Below are 17,159 nucleotides of genomic sequence, written 5' to 3' on the forward strand. Positions count from 1 at the left end.
CCAATCTTCACCTGCATCTAGCAACGCTATAAGAGGGGCTGAGCAAAGCGGTAACATAGCCAATCAACGGTTTGCTAGGACATGGTGGGTTAGAGGTTTGACATGGCAATTTGGGAGGCATGATAAGCAAGTGGTAGGCATCGTAGCATAGGCATAGCAAAAGAGCGAGCATCTAGCAAAGCAAAGATAGTAGTGATTTCGAGGGTATGATCATCTTGCTTGCAAAGTTGTCAGAGTTGACTGGATCCTCGAAAGCAAATTCAACGGGCTCCTCGTTAGCGAACTCGTCTCCCGGCTCTACCTAAACAAGACAAACAAGCAAATGGAATACAATCAACCACGTGCAAAGCTCAAACAATATGATGTAAAGATGGTATGCTATGCGGGATGCAATGCGGGATGCAATGCGGGATGCATATGCAAGATGTGACAGGGAAAGAATGAACCTGGCCTCAACTTGGAAATCCAAGTGTGCCACTGGAAAGATTAGATGAAATTGCTTGAAAACGATATAAAGAATGCCGGAATTGGAGTTACGGTTTGGAAATGGCAAGCAATTCAAATATGGCCACGTTCTGCGATTTACAGCAAGTAGCCATCTAAATGCAATGAGATGAACAAGCTACAGCACCCAAACATGGCATCAAAATACATGGCAGGGATGCATTCATGATTCTTAACAAAAGTCTAGCACTGAGCTACGGCCAAATCATCCATTAACAGGTTCAAACAAGCATGGCAAAAATGCATTTGACAAACAGATTTCAGACTTAGTGAAATTAACACTTGTCTAGAATTTCAGATCAGATAGCACTCTTTGGAGCATGAAAACTATATACTACAAGACCTGAACATGGCAAAGTAAAGCATGGCATGGAGCTACTCAAATAGCTTAACAAAAGTCCCTTAGTGACCTTAAGCCAAAAGGGATCAGAAAATATAATTGAAAGCATGTGAACATGGCAAAAACATAATCAGATCACAGACTTGGTGAAAACTGGAGCATGCTGAAACAGATATCAAGTAGGCATGTTTACAAGGTCGATGCACTCACTACAGAGCAAGTCATGACAATCTAAGCATACACCCAACAAGAATACACAAAATACAAGCTAGACATGGCAAGAACAATATCATAGCATGCACGGATCAACTACAACATCATCGGCAAAATCGCTAACAAGTAGACAATCTGCCCAGATTCACGAAATAACAAAAGTAGAGCTCGATTCACTCAAGCTAGGATGCTCCATAATTGCAAACAAAGGCATGGATGGATAGAGCACTACAATATTACCAAATCATCCTTACTGATCATCCTCAAAAGAGGCACGGATCACTAGGAAATAACATGAACATATGGCATATTGAGATAAACAGCTCAAGGACTTGGTGGAAATGCTAAGTCCTTGAAATCAGCATTACCAAGTGCCTCACTTTGCAAGCTTGTGCTAGTCACCACACACATCACAAAAATACATGGGTTGCACCTCTAGAAAGATGGCAAAACCCTTAACAAAACACATGAAGAGCTCATGGGCATATCATGCACACATTAATCATGGCAAAAATGACAAATATCTAAGTGGAGCAGCAGATCTGACAATTATCTCAAGTAGCACTCTTCTAACAGCATTTCGGGCATCAAGATGAACTCCAATGAAAATGATGCAGTGAGATGAAATGATGTGCTCTTTGAGATGAACATTTTGATATGCTATATGCCAAAAATGGAGCTACGGATGAGGAGTTATAGCACGATGAACAAGGGCATATGAACTAGGGTTTTGGGAGAAAGTCAACCATCGGGATCCAGATCCAGATCCGGATCGCACGCGTTTCGAGGTGCTCGTCGGAGAGTCGCCGGAATCGGACTTGGGGCGCTGGCGTTGACGAGGAAGAGGCGGGGTGGCCGGATCCGGGCGGAGAGGACGACAGAGGAGCGCGGTGGAGGTTGGCGCCGGCTCGGGCGGCGAGGGGGGCTTGCTGGAGTGGGAGCTCTCCTCTGGCCAGCGAGGAACACGGCAGCCGGCCGGGGCGAAGTGCGGCGGCGCGCGAACGGTGAGGAGGCGCGGGGCGCGCGGTAGCTGGCGGCGGCGACATGGGCCGCGGGGGCCGGTTCCGGGCTCGGCGGGCCGCGACGGTGGGAGGTGTTCGGCGTGCCACGTGTCGCGTCCTGGCTGGCTGGGCGCGGTTGTCCGGCGCGGCCCGGATGTTGTCCGACGCGTGGAGAGGAAGGGGGCTAGGTTAGGGTGCAAAATGACCCGGGATTTTCGGAGGGGAGGCTATATTTATAGGTAGAGGGAGCTAGGAGAGTCCAAATGAGGTGCGGTTTTTGGCCACACGATCGTGATCGAACACTCTAGATGATGGAGAGGGTTTTGGGCCAACTTGGAGGGGTGTTGGGCTGCAACACACACGAGGCCTTTTCGGTCCCTCGGTTAACCGTTGGAGTAACAAACGAAGTCCAAATGATACGAAACTTGACAGGCGGTCTACCGGTAGTAAACCAAGGCCGCTTGGCAAGTCTCGGTCCAATCCGGAAATGTTTAATCCCCACACACGAAAAAAAAGTAGAAAAGACCACCGTAGGAGAACGAAGCGCCGGAATGCAAAACGGACAACGGGGAAAATGCTCGAATGCATGAGATGAACACGTATGCAAATGCAATGCACATGATGACATGATATGAGATGCACGACAACGACAAAAACACACGGAGGCAAGACCCGAACCCGAGAAAATAAAATAACTTAAGGCCGGAAACGACAAGAGTTGGAGTACATATTGGATAAATCATATCCGGGGTGTTACACCTAAGCCACGTAATTCAGCAGCCAGATGAATCGGCCAGGCAATTCTGGACACGGTTCCTAACAAAGAAAAATCAAATAGTCGACTGTCCAGACGCAGAGGCCCTAGCAGCCTTCAAGCGCAATATCCGTGACGAGTGGCTTGCCCGGCACCTAGGACAGGAAAAGTCGAAATCCATGGCAGCACTCACGACACTCATGACCCGCTTTTGTGCGGGAGAGACAGCTGGCTTGCTCGTAGCAACAATATGACCAAGAACCTTGGTAATTCGAATACCAGGGATAGTAGCGGCAGGTCGCGTCGCAACAAGCAGAAGCGCCGCATTAACGGCGACAATGCTGAGGATACGGCAGTTAATGTTGGATTCAGAGGCTCTAAATCCGGTCAGCGGAAAAAGCCATTCAAAAGGAATCCTAGGGGCCCGTCCAGCTTGGACCGAATACTCGATCGCTTGTGCCAAATACATGGCACCCCCGAAAAGCCGGCCAATCACACCAATAGGGATTGTTGGGTGTTCAAGCAGGCAGGCAAGTTAAACGCCGAAAATGAAGACAAGGGGCTGCATAGCGATGACAACGAGGAGCCCCGGCCGCCGAACAAAAATGGACAGAAGGTTTTTCCCCCACAAGTGCAGATGGTGAACATGATATACAGAACCCATGTCCCCAAAAGGGAGCGGAAGCGCGCATTAAGGGACTATACGCAGTAGAGCCAGTCACCCCAAAGTTCAACCCATGGTCCTCCTGCCCGATCTCCTTTGATCGAAGAGACCATCCCACTAGCATCCGTCATGGCGGATTTTCCGCATTGGTTCTAGACCCAATTATTGACGGATTTCATCTCACTAGAGTCCTTATGGACGGCGGCAGCAGCCTGAACCTGCTCTACCAGGATACAGTGCGAAAAATGGGCATAGATCCCTCGAGGATTAAGCCCACCAAAACGACCTTTAAAGGCGTAATACCAGGTGTAGAGGCTAACTGTACAGGCTCAGTCACACTTGAAGTGGTCTTCGGATCTCCGGATAATTTCCGAAGCGAAGAGTTGATCTTCGACATAGTCCCATTCCGCAGTGGCTATCACGCACTGCTCGGATGAACCGCATTCGCCAAATTCAATGCGGTACCGCACTACGCATACCTTAAGCTCAAGATGCCAGGCCCTTGAGGAGTAATTACGGTCAACGGAAACACCGAACGCTCCCTCCGAACGGAGGAGCACACGGCGGCCCTTGCAGCGGAAGTACAAAGCAGCCTCTCCAGTCAGTTCTCCAGTCCGGCCATTAAACGTCCGGACACCGTCAAGCGCGCCCGGAGTAACCCACAACAAGACCGCCTAGCACGTTCCGAGCATGCATAGCAATGCAGCCCCAACCCCAGCCCTCGCAACAATGCAACATCAGTGCTTCGCGTACATAACTACGCTCTAAAAATACCATGGGCACAGGGGGAGGGGCACCATCACGGCACGCCCGAAACACGGCTTAAACCGCACCAGGGGCTGCCGATTTTTTAATTTTCTCTTACTTTCAGGACTCCACTCTTTGGAAGGCCTGTTCGGCAGTTCAATTGCCACACAAACGATGCAAGAACCAGGGAGGCAGGCAAGCCACGCCGCATTACGGAACTCCCAGGTGGTCTCTATCACGAGCAGTATACCTGTTTTGCATATTATTCCACAGCTTGCCCCTGGAGCAGACATGTTAAATAGTCCAACTTTTTGTTTCTCGCATTACTTGTATCGTTCTGCTTTGATCGCAGCTATTTTTAATAAACAATGCATAGCTTTTGTCTATTTTTGCATTACTTTTTTTATAAATATATGTTCCTTAATGACATGTTGCACCCGTACAATTTGGTACGGCCAAAATACGCCAGGGGCTTTAGTACCCCTCAATTAGTGTGAGAAGTCCGAACACTTTCACAAGTGCGGCATCCCGAACTTATAGCATTATATGCATCGACCCCGAATCATGTCTTGGGTCAATAGTTGGGTTTGCCCGCCTCCTATGTTTTGGTGCCTTACGTTTCGCTATATCGGCTAAGGTAGCACTAGGAGAACCACTGCGATTGTGCCCCAGTTGAGCTGGGCCGAGCACCTCAGTGGAGAAAGCTAAAATTGACTGTCATGATGAAGCGAGAGCTGGTCGCTGTTCGAGAGGTTTTTCGAGTCCCTAAAGACTTATGTTGCTTAGGGCGAGGAGTCGGCTCTGTCCGGCCAAGGCGTGGATAGCGCCCCGAACTCGGTCTTCCGAATACCAGGGGCTTCGCCGAAATTTAAAATTATAGAATTCTATGGCTAAGTGAGAGTGTTCATGCGTTATAGTCCGATTGCCTTGTTCGTTGGGCTGAGAGCCTCCCTCGAAGGACCCAAACATGGGAAAAAGAGCGCTCAGGTTTATCCCTGAACACCCCTGCACTAGCGGCACGGGGGCAGAAGCCGACGACTCGCCATCTCTCAGAATTGATAAACAGCCACACAGAAGGTAATATTTTAAATTCAAACAGCATTGCTCAGCGCATATGAACAAGTTTTCAGTGCACAGGACAAGAACGAGCGAGTTTTACTCAAAAATTACATCCCTAGAACATTCATCCGCCACAAGGTGGGCACCCTTCAGAACATCCTTATAGTAATTCTCGGGCTTGCGATGCTCTTTCCCCGGCGGTGGCCCGTCCTTCACAAGCTTCTCAGCATCCAGCTTGCCCCAATGCACCTTAGCACGGGCAAGGGCCCTACGGGCACCTTCAACACAGACAGAGCGCTTGATGACTTCGAGCCTTGGACAGGCCTCCACTAACCGTCGCACCAGCCCGAAATAGCTCCCAAGCAGAGCCTCTCCAGGCCACAGCCGAACTAAGAGGCCCTTCATGGCCTGTTTGGCTGCCTTGTGGAGCTCGACCAATTGCTTCAGCTGGTCGCTCAGGGGCACGGGGTGTCCGGCCTCAGCATACTGAGACCAGAACACCTTCTCTGTCGAGCTGCCCTCCTCGGCCTGATAGAATGCGGCGGCATCGGATACACTCTGGCGAAGATCTGAGAACGCTCCTGGAGAGCTCCGGATTCAGGTAAGTAACAATAACTCACGTTTATATGTTTGCTTTGCATAAAGAATGCCTTACCCGCCGCTATCTTCTTCACCTCATCCAACTCTTGGAGGGTCTTCTGGGATTCGGTCTTGGCAGACTTGGCATTTTCAATAGCCGCCGCGAGCTCGGACGCTCGCGTCTTTGAGTCACGCTCCAAACTCTCATGTTTTTTCATGAGAACCTGGAGCGCTTGCCGCACCTTGCCAACCTCGACCTCATACTTCTCCCGCTTGATACGCTCCGCGGCCGCACTCCTCTCGGCCTCGAGCAGCGCTTGCTTAAGGGTCGCCACCTCAGACGTGGCCCCTACAATAGCCACGTTAATCCTGTCATTTTTTTTGCAATTGCACCTTTTTCTATATATTCAAACAAGGTATTTCTTACCTTCCTTCTCCTCGAGCTGCTTCTTGGCACGCCCGAGCTCTTGCTCGGACTTCTCGAGGCTCTGCTTCAGCGTGTCCACTTCCGCAGTCAGTGCGGCGGACGCCAGCAGAGAAGCCTGCATACGCATATTGACTCCTTTGTTAGACTCCTGCGAATTCTTTGATCCTCTATTCGGCTTTTCTTCCCGAACACCCAACAGAGCATCAGGGGCTACTGTCTATGCGGTACTATTATTTACATTCTTTACTTACCTCAAAGACTGTTAAAAGGCTAGTACAAGCTTCAGTCAGTCCGCTCTTGGCGGACTGAACCTTCTGGACCACCGCACTCATAATAGTGCGGTGCTCCTCGTTGATGGAAGTGCCTTTGAGCACCTCCAACAGATTGTCCGGCGCCCCGGTTGGACGGGGGTCACCGGCACGGTGGGCTTGCTCCTCTTGGAAGGAGGTCGCCCGCCGGACTTCGGAACCTTTGAAGGTTCTGGAGCGGTGTACGGCCTGGAGCCAGACTTGGAGCCCTGGGGGGTTTCATCCCCTTTACTCCTGGAGTTCGGGAGGTCGCCTTGCGGCGCCTCCAGGACCACCTCCTCCTTGCTTGGAACCTGTTGGGACAACACTTCGGTGTCGTCCGTAGGGAGGGGGGAGGAAGCCGTCGGAAGCGAGTTCACATCCAACGAGTCCAGTGAGCCGCTCGACGACGCGTCGAGCCGGTCTTTGGGTGGGCTGCATAAACATACTTGACATAAGGGAAAGATGTGCAATAAACAAATACTATGAATTACTCCGGTATCCGGATACTCACGATTTTGCCAGGGGCTTGGCCCTGGGCTGCCACTCCTCCCCGCCGTCGTCGGCATCGGTGGAATAGTCCAGAGGAAGGGTTTTCCCCTTCTTGGACCCTCCGGCCTCCCCAGAGAGGGCGGCCTTCCTTTTCTTCTCTCCTCCCGTTGGAGGAGGAGAGGTTTCTTCTTCTTCCTCCTCGTCTTCACGGGAGGAATGCGCTTCGGAACCGTCGGATGATGAATCCAACACCTCCGGGTGCCGGGCACTCTTTCAAGTTCCCGTGGCCCTTCTTGCGGCCTTCTTCTCCGGCACCACATAGGGTGCCGGAACCAGCAGCTTCGCCAAGCGAGCGTCCACTGGGCCCTCGGGCAAAGGAGCCGGACAGTTGATCTGTCCGGACGTCACCTGCCAATCCTGTCAAAGGTAAGGGAGCTTAGATCCCGCAGGGAGTCAAACTATGAAAAACTAATATCCTGTAAAAGGAAAAAATAGCTTACCGCGTGAGCGTGATGCCGCGTACTGAATCCGCGATCCTCGGTAGCGGATGCGGGGGCCTCGGCACCCTTGAAAAGCACCCTCCAGGCATCTTCATACGTCGTGTCGAAGAGCCTTCTCAGAGTTTGGTGCCGCGCCGGGTCGAACTCCCACAGGTTGAAAGCCCGTTGTTGACACGGGAGGATCAGGCGGATGAGCATAACCTAGACTACGTGGACAAGTTTGAGCTTCTTGTCCACCAGGGTTTGGATGCATGTTTGGAGTCTGGTCAGCTCTCCTTTTTTACCCCACGACAGGCCCGTCTCCTTCCAGGAGGTAAGCCGTGTAGGAGGTCCGGATCGAAACACGGGGGCTGCAACCCATGCGGGGTCGCACGGCTCGGTGATATAAAACCACCACGATTGCCACCCCTTCAGGGTCTCCACAAAGGAGCCCTCGAGCCATAGGACGTTGGCCATCTTGCCCACCATGGCGCCTCCGCACTCCGCCTAGTTGCCGCGCACCACCTTCGTCTTGACGTTGAAAGTCTTGAGCCATAGGCCGAAATGGGGGCGGATGCGGAGGAAAGCCTCACACACGACGATAAACGCCGAGATGTTGAGGACGAAATTCGGGGCCAGATCGTGGAAATCCAGACCATAGTAGAACATGAGCCCCCGGACAAATGGGTGAAGAGGGAAGCCCAGTCCGTGGAGGAAATGGGGGAGGAATACCACCCTCTCATGGGGCCTAGGGGTGGGGGTGAGCTTCCCCTTTTCGAGAAGCCGGTGCGCAATGTCGTTAGACAAGTATCCGACCTTCCTTAGCTTCTTGATGTGTCCCTCCGTGATGGAGGAGACCATCCACTTGCCTCCCGCTCCGGACATGGCTGGAGAGGGTTGAGGTGGGAGTGCGGACTTGGGCGCTAGAGCTCGAGTGCGCGGGAATGGATAGGCAAAGGAGGAAGAAGGCGTAGGTGAAAAGGTGGATCCTTATCCCCTTATATGGGTGGACGCAACTATGTGTCCCCACCAGCCTGGTAAAACTCGCTTATCTCCAAGCGCCGTAATCAATGGCGCGGTTGGGTTACCCACGCCCGTATTGATGAGAATCCCGGAATAAGGGGACATGATCTCTGCTTTGCTATGATGTGCCAAGGAAACCGCCTTGCATAACGCGCTGAGGTGGGATAATGAAACGACTCGGATAAAGGCTTGGCCATGATGTGTCACGCTACGGCATACGTCAGCAGATTAGATTTGTGTAAATATTATTCTCTCTATGGCAATGTGTGGAAACTTTTTTTGCAGAGCCGGACACTATCTTTGTGTTCAAAATCTTCTATGAAGTACTTGGAGGAGGAACCCGCCTTGCAATGCCGAAGACAATCTGCGTGCCGGACTCGTCGTCATTGAAGCCTGGTTCAGGGGCTACTAAGGGAGTCCTGGATTAGGGGGTGTTCGGATAGCCGGACTATACCTTCAGCCGGACTCCTGGACTATGAAAATACAAGATTGAAGACTTCGTCCCGTGTCTGGAAGGGACTTTCCTTGGCGTGGAAGGCAAGCTTGGCGATACGGATATTCAGATCTCCTACCATTGTAACCGACTTTGTGTAACCCTAACCCTCTTCGGTGTCTATATAAACCGGAGGGTTTTAGTCCGTAGGACAACATAGACAACAACAATCATACCATAGGCTAGCTTCTAGGGTTTAGCCTCTCTGATCTCGTGGTAGATCTACTCTTGTACTACCCATATCATCAATATTAATCAAGCAGGACATAGGGTTTTACCTCCATCGAGAGGGCCCGAACCTGGGTAAAACTTCATGTCCCTTGCCTCCTGTTACCATCCGGCCTAGACGCACAGTTCGGGACCCCCTACCCGAGATCCGCCAGTTTTGACACCGACAATGATGATCATGTAACTTCAGATCAAGTTACTACCGAACCTCGTAGGTTAAACAGAGTAAGATCCGCACCAGAGTGGTACGGTAATCCTGTTCTGGAGGTCATGTTACTTGACCATGACAAACCTATGAACTATGAGTGAGGAAGCGGTGATGAGCCCAGATTCCGCGAAATGGCTTGAGGCCATGAAATCTGAGATGGGATCCATGTATGAGAACAAAATGTGGACTTTGGTTGACTTGCCTGATGATCGGCAAGCCATAGAAAATAAATGGATCTTCAAGAGGAAGACGGACGCTGATAGTAGTGTTACTATCTACGAAGCTATACTTGTCGAAAAAAGGTTTTTGACAAAGTTCAAGGTGTTGACTACGATGAGATTTTCTCACTCGTAGCGATGCTTAAGTCTGTCCGAATCATGTTAGCAAATTGCCACATTTTATGAAATCTGGCAAATGGATGTCAAAACTACTTTCCTTAATGGATTTCTTAAAGAAGAGTTGTATATGATGCAACCAGAAGGTTTTGTCGATCCTAAAGGTGCTAACAAAATGTGCAAGCTCCAGCGATCCATCTATGGACTGGTGTAAGCATCTCGGAGTTAGAATATATGCTTTGATGAGTTGATCAAAGTATATAGTTTTATATAGACTTGTAGTGAAGCCTGTATTTGCAAGAAAGTGAGTGGGAGCACTACAACATTTCTGATAAGTATATGTGAATGACATATTGTTGATCGGAAATAATGTAGAATTTTCTGGAAAGCATAAAGGAGTATTTTAAAGGAGTTTTTCAAAGAAAGACCTTGGTGAAGCTGCTTACATATTGAGCATCAAGATCTATAGAGATAGATCAAGACGCTTGATAAGTTTTTTCAATGAGTACATACCTTGACAAGATTTTGAAATAGTTCAAAATCAAACAGTCAAAGAAAGAGTTCTTGCCTATGTTACAAGGTGTGAAATTGAGTAAGACTCAAAGCCCGACCATGGCAGAAGATAGAAAGAGAATGAAAGTCATTCCCTATGCCTCAGCCATAGGTTCTATAAAGTATTCCATGTTGTGTACCAGATCTATTGTATATCCTACACTGAGTTTGGCAAGAGAGTACAATAGTGATCTAGGAGTAGATCACTGGACAGTGGTCAAAATTATCCTTAGTGGAATATGTTTCTCGATTGTGGAGGTGACAAAAGGCTCGTCGTAAAGGGTTACGTTGATGTAAGTTTTGACACTGATCCAGATGACTCTAAGTCTCAATCTGGATACATATTGAAAGTGGGAGCAATTAGCTAGATTAGCTTCATGTAGAGCATTGTTGACATAGAAATTTGCAAAATACATATGGATCTGAATATGGCAGACCCATTGACTAAAGTTCTCTAACAAGCAAAACATGATCACACCTTAGTATTCTTTGGGTGTTAATCACATGGCGATGTGAACTAAGATTACTGACTCTAGTAAACCCTTTGAGTGTTGGTCACATGGCGATGTGAACTATGGGTGTTAATCACATGGTGATGTGAACTATTGGTGTTAAATCACATGGCGATGTGAACTAGATTATTGACTCTAGTGCAAGTGGGAGACTAAAGGAAATATGCCCTAGAGGCAATAATAAAGTTATTATTTATTTCCTTATTTCATGATAAATGTTTATTATTCATGCTAGAATTGTATTAACCGGAAACTTAGTACATGTGTGGATACATAGACAACCAAAGTGTCACTAGTATGCCTCTACTTGACTAGCTCGTTGAATCAAAGATGGTTAAGTTTCCTAGCCATAGACATGAGTTGTCATTTGATTAATGGGATCACATCGTTAGAAAATGATGTGATTGACTTGACCCATTCCGTTAGCTTAGCACTTGATCATTTAGTATATTTCTATTGCTTTCTTCATGACTTATACATGTTCCTATGACTATGAGATTATGCAACTCCCGAATACCGGAGGAACACTTTGTGTGCTACCAAACGTCACAACGTAACTGGGTGATTATAAAGGTGCTCTACATGTGTCTCTGATGGTACTTGTTGAGTTGGCATAGATCGAGATTAGGATTTGTCACTCCGATTGTCGGAGAGGTATCTCTGGGCCCTCTCGGTAATGCACATCACTATAAGCCTTGCAAGCAATGTGACTAATGAGTTAGTTGCGGGATGATGCATTACGGAACGAGTACAGAGACTTGTCGGTAACGAGATTGAACTAGGTATTGAGATACCGACGATCGAATCTCGGGCAAGTAATATACCGATGACAAAGGGAACAACATATGTTGTTATGCGGTTTGACCGATAAAGATCTTCGTAGAATATGTAGGAACCAATATGAGCATCCAGGTTCCGCTATTGGTTATTGACCGAAGATAAGTCTCATTCATGTCTACATAGTTCTCGAACCCATAGGGTCCGCACGCTTAACGTTCGGTGACGATCGGTATTATGAGTTTATGTGTTTTGATGTACCGATGGTAGTTCAGAGTCTCGGATGAGATCAGGGACATGACGATGAGTCTTGAAATGGTCGATACGTAAAGATTGATATATTGGACAACTATATTCAGACATCGGAAAGGTTCCGAGTGATTCGGGTATTTTTTGGAGTACCGGAGAGTTACGGGAATTCGTATTGGGCCTTACTGGGCCATACAGGAAAGGAGAAAAAGGACTCAAGGGTGGCCGCTCCCCTTCCCCATGGATTGGTCCGAATTCGACTAGGGAAAGGTGGTGCCCCCTTCCTTCCTTCTCCTTCTCCCTTCCCCTTTTCCTATTCCATGTGGGAGGTGGAATCCTACTAGGACTAGGGAGTCCTAGTAGGACTCCACACTTTGGGCGCGCCCTATGAGGGTCGGCCTCCTCCTCCCTCCATCCTTTATATACTTGGCCAGGGAGCACCTCATAGGCGCACAAGTTGATCCTTGATCTCTTAGCAGTGTGTGGTGCCCCCCTCCACCATAATCCACCTCGGTCATATCGTCGTAGTGCTTAGGCGAAGCCCTGCGCGGGTAGCTTCATCATCACCATCATCACGCCGACGTGCTGACGAAGCTCTCCCTAGACACTTTGTTGGATCGTGAGTTCGTGGGATGTCATCGAGCCGAACGTGTGCAGATCACGGAGGTGTCGTACCTTCGGTGCTAGGATCGGTCGATCGTGAAGACGTACGACTACATCAACCGCGTTGTCATAATGCTTCCGCTTACAGTCTACAAGGGTACATAGACAAAAGTCTCCCCTCTCGTTTCTATGTATCACCATGATCTTGCGTGTGCGTAGGAAATTTTTGAAATTACTATGTTCCCCAACACGGTGAGCAGAGAGAGAGAGAGAGAGTGTGGACACCGCTATCGTGTTTAGATCTGGAGAGGATGAGACAGTGTGAACAGAGCAACACTAGCAAGCTAGCACGGAGGCTCCTGCCTATATAGTGGAGTACTAGTTTTCTTTTGTCTACCGGAGCCGGCTTGACCTCGTCAATGACTGTCGAGAATTCTTCATGCACTTGCCCCGGAGGCGCAGTTGTCGTCATTTTGATCTGAAGCACCGGATTATAACATATAACACGAAAAAATGCCACATGACAAGAAACTATAACCTCACTGCCCAAAGGAGACAACATGAATCCCGACGGACAAACTAGATGAGGATCAAAGCTCAAATTAAAGATAATTTCGTAGAAAAGGGGTCCATCGATAGATGTCCTAATTAACATAACCGGCTTGACCTAGATGGCAGCCGAGTAGTCTTTGTGCATGTGCCCCCAATGACCAGCGCCTTGGAGGAACTCAGTTGTCGTTGTTTAACCCTTGCAGTGATCCGAAGCACATGACACCTAATATTGCATGATGACAAGAAATCTTTTTTAGATTTCTCATCAGAACTACAACCCTGTACAACACAGCCTGCATGATATGTAGACGATAGCCTATCCAGGCGTGCCTGTTGGAGTCTGGTCACATGCATGGATGAACTGATCTTCCATGTCATGCAGGGATTGTCTAGGTACCAACGTATATACAACACTTCTCTAGTAGTATTGCTCATCTCTCTCTTCTGTTAACTCACCCGACTTGCGGGGCCGAGGAGTGTGCCTATAGTCGGTTCTTGATTGCGGTCCCACATGTGTGTGCAAACGCACTATGACGTGTGTTCCATTCGGAGAGCGGCGTGCCAGACCGACCGACCGTCTGGGGTGCGATGCGAGCGCGATGGGCGTGTTGTATACTCCGTACATGTGTACCGCCGTTTTCTGGCTTTGCTCCATGCCACAATCCATGGATATAAAATTAGTATACTGTACTATTTAAAAGTCAAGGGCGTGGCTTTTCCCGCGCGGTAGGCGGGGCAGTTCCGCCTAGTCGGTTCCATAGAGACGCGATAAGATGAGGGAGTAGGCTGCTGCAAATGTAGGGATGTGTGATGCGACAGCGAGTTACTACTAGACAGGTGGGGCCCCGTGATTTGGCTTGCCATTTTATCATTTTAACTGCGGCGCTACGACCGGCGTGAGTCTCCCGATTCCTGACCACCTCCATGGTATACAGGTGCCTCTCCCAATGCTCCACCATGTAGAGGTTGTCTCTTGCATGAGAGCCCACTCCTCCACTTTTTCCTTGCCTCTTTCCTCCACATATGCAAAAATGCCATGTAAGCGGGCTTATAGCCCACTATTGTACTTGCTCGTGCAGGTGCTAAGCCTGCCACATAGGCATAAAATTTGATGTGGCAAGTTAATTACTCCCTCCGTCTAGGTGTGCAAGTCATCTTACGAAAACCAAATAATCCCAAAACACTTAGGCGCGGTGCATTAACTTCTACATCGTTTCTTGTTTCTTGACATATCAACCAATAAGAGATGTGGGGTGTGCATGCTTTTAGTGACTTGAGACTACCATTTCATTGGAAGAGGTCACTCCTTGGCAAATGCAATAAATACTACGAAGAAAGAGATGGAGAGAAGTAAAAAATACTCTTATAGGCAACCTTATAGCTAACTTTTTTGTATGAGTGACTAAGTGATGACTATATATGACATGCCAACATCAGATAGCCTAACACATCGTGTTAAATCTCCTAGGGTGCGACCGCGCGAGCGAGGCGATGGTCGTGGTAGGCGCGACCATGATACGGGCTGCTGGCAGCCCTTGGATCTGAGATCGAACGGTCGCATGCTAAGTTGCTGAAAATTTGCAGAATAACCCTCCAGGATAGTATATTCACCCATAGGTCTAGAATCACGCCATGCAACCATTCGATCTCAGATCCAGGGGCTCTTGGAAGCCCGTATCATGGGAGAATGGAAAGCTTCATATCACCTATAATTTTCCTGACGCTTGACATGACATCGGAAGCCATTTAATTGGGTGTCGTGTAGACATGACATCTAATTGGGCCCCCATAGTACTATGCATGAATCCATTTATCCACCAGGCAAGCCACTACCCTGTCGTTCGCACGCCCCACTCAGATTTTTTACTAAAACCGCTGGCAGTTCGCTCCTACTCGTCACTGGACGTCCTTTAACATTACGGTGATACGTCTCCGTCGTATCTACTTTTCCAAACACTTTTGCCCTTGTTTTGGACTCTAACTTGCATGATTTGAATGGAACTAACCCGGACTGACGCTGTTTTCAGTAGAATTGCTATGGTGTTATTTATGTGCAGAAACAAAAGTTCTCGGAATGACCTGAAACTTCACGGAACATCTATTTGGCAATAATAAAAAATACTTGCAAAAGATGAAGACCAGGGGGCCCACCACCTGTCCACGAGGGTGGGGGGCGCGCCTGCCCCCTAGGGCGCGCCCCCTACCTCGTGGGCCCCCTGGAGCTCCTCCGACCTCAACTCCAACTCTATATATTTGCTTTCGGGGAGAAAAAAATCAGAGAGAAGAATTCATCGCGTTTTACGATACGGAGCCGCCGCCAAGCCCTAAAACCTCTCGGGAGGGCTGATCTGGAGTCCGTTCGGGGCTCCGGAGAGGGGAATCCGTCGCCATCGTCATCATCAACCATCCTCCATCACCAATTTCATGATGCTCACCGCCGTGCGTGAGTAATTCCATCGTAGGCTTGCTGGACGGTGATGGGTTGGATGAGATTTATCATGTAATCGAGTTAGTTTTGTTAGGGTTTGATCCCTAGTATCCACTATGTTCTGAGATTGATGTTGCTATGACTTTGCTATGCTTAATGCTTGTCACTAGGGCCCGAGTGCCATGATTTCAGATCTGAACCTATTATGTTTTCATCAATATATGAGAGTTCTTGATCCTATCTTGCAAGTCTATAGTCACCGATTGTGTGTTATGATCCGTTAACCCCGAAGTGACAATAATCGGGATACTTACCGGTGATGATCATAGTTTGAGGAGTTCATGTATTCACTATGTGCTAATGCTTTGTTCTGGTACTCTATTAAAAGGAGGCCTTAATATCCCTTAGTTTCCATTAGGACCCCGCTGCCACGGGAGGGTAGGACAAAAGATGTCATGCAAGTTCTTTTCCATAAGCACGTATGACTATATTCGGAATACATGCCTACATTACATTGATGAATTGGAGCTAGTTCTGTGTCACCCTAGGTTATGACTGTTACATGATGAACCGCATCCGGCATAATTCTCATCACCGATCCATTGCCTACGAGCTTTCCATATATTGTTCTTCGCTTATTTACTTTTCCGTTGCTATTGCTATCATCACTACAAAATACCAAAAACATTACTTTTGCTATCGTTACCTTTTGCTACCGTTACCACTACTATCATATTACTTTGCTACTAAATACTTTGCTGCAGATATTAAGTTTCCAGGTGTGGTTGAATTGACAACTCAGCTGCTAATACTTGAGAATATTCTTTGGCTCCCCTTGTGTCGAATCAATAAATTTGGGTTGAATACTCTACCCTCGAAAACTGTTGCGATCCCCTATACTTGTGGGTTATCAAGACTATTTTCTGGCGCCGTTGCCGGGGAGCATAGCTCTATTCTTTGAGTCACTTGGGATTTATATCTGCTTATCATTATGAAGAACTTGAGAGATCCAAAAACCAAGATTTATCCATCAATTACAAGGGGGGTAAGGAACTGCCATCTAGCTCTGCACTTGATTCACCTTCTGTTTTGAGTAAGCTTGCGACACCTAAACCTGCTTCTGCTATTTGTTCTGATATGTCGCATGTTATTGATGATGCCACTTCTGCTATGCATGATACTTATGATGAAACTACTTCTATGCTTGATACTACTGTGCCACTTGGTGAATTTCTTGATGAACAACTTGCTAGGGTTAGAGAGAATGAAAATATTGAATCTGATAATATTGATGAAAGTGATGATGAAGACTTGCCCGTTATTCCTAAGGGTTATGTTTTTGATAAAGAAGCTTCTTTAGCTATTTTAGCTTGCAAAGATAGTTATGAACTTAAGAGGTTATTAGCTAAATGGAATAAGCAATCTCTAAATGCTAGGATGAAACCTGACCCTGCTTTTGCTACTTCACCTATCTTTGTTACCGATAAGGATTATGAATTCTCTGTTGATCCTGATATAATTACTTTGGTTGAATCTGATCCTTTTCATGGCTATGAATCTGAAACTGTTGTGGCACATCTTACTAAATTAAATGATATAGCCACCCTGTTCACTAATGATGAGAGAACTCGCTACTTTTATATCCTTAAAATA

This window comes from Triticum aestivum, chromosome 1A, assembly GCF_018294505.1.
Source record: "Triticum aestivum cultivar Chinese Spring chromosome 1A, IWGSC CS RefSeq v2.1, whole genome shotgun sequence".
NCBI lineage: Eukaryota > Viridiplantae > Streptophyta > Magnoliopsida > Poales > Poaceae > Triticum > Triticum aestivum.